Raw genomic sequence first — 589 nt, 5'->3', positions numbered from 1 at the left:
CCAGGGAGGGGGTGGAGTCCCCTTCTCTGGAGATTTTCAAGACCCGCCTGGATGCAGTCCTGAGTGATGTGCTCTGGACAGTCCTGCTTTAGCAGGGGAGTGGGACGAGATGATCTCTAGAAGTACCTTCCAACTCTGAAGATTCTGTGATTTTGTGAAATTGCCCAAAAAGGCAGTCAGCTGGAGAAGCCCCGGTGCCTCGCCCCCATCCCCAGCTCACAAGAGTGTTTACAACAGTATTTTGTGCAACCTGAGTTGGTTTTATTTTCAAATAAAAATTCTCAGTCATTAGAAAAAAAATAAATATCCTGCAATTCCATCAAACTTTTTCTGTTCTTAACTTTGCATGTCTCTGGGAATGCCGGGCACAGGGAGCACCAGGAGGTGGCGGTGAGGGGGGCAGGAGGGGTCCCCTGCACTCACTGGCCAGGCTCATCCCACAGCACCGCGGCCACAGCTGAGACCCACGGCTGCCCTACACCTGACCCCATCGTGTCCTGCCCTCCTCTCAACCTGTCCGCTGGCAACCCCTGCCCCACAGCTGCCCCCACTGGGTCCCATACCCCACTCCCATCCTCACCCATACCTC

At 54.5% G+C, this 589-nt stretch overlaps 1 protein-coding gene across 1 annotated transcript in view; it reads right to left on the bottom strand.

Annotated features, from left to right (window-relative positions):
* CFAP52 (cilia and flagella associated protein 52) overlaps positions 1–589 on the bottom strand; it is a 24176-nt gene that overhangs the window by 18768 nt on the left and 4819 nt on the right. The gene's annotated exons all lie outside the window — the stretch shown is intronic.

The sequence above is a fragment of the Charadrius vociferus genome, unplaced genomic scaffold (genome assembly GCF_000708025.1).
Source record: "Charadrius vociferus isolate BGI_N301 unplaced genomic scaffold, ASM70802v2 scaffold532, whole genome shotgun sequence".
NCBI lineage: Eukaryota > Metazoa > Chordata > Aves > Charadriiformes > Charadriidae > Charadrius > Charadrius vociferus.
Note: the sequence above shows the minus strand (reverse complement) of the source record. Positions and strands in the feature narration are given on the sequence as shown.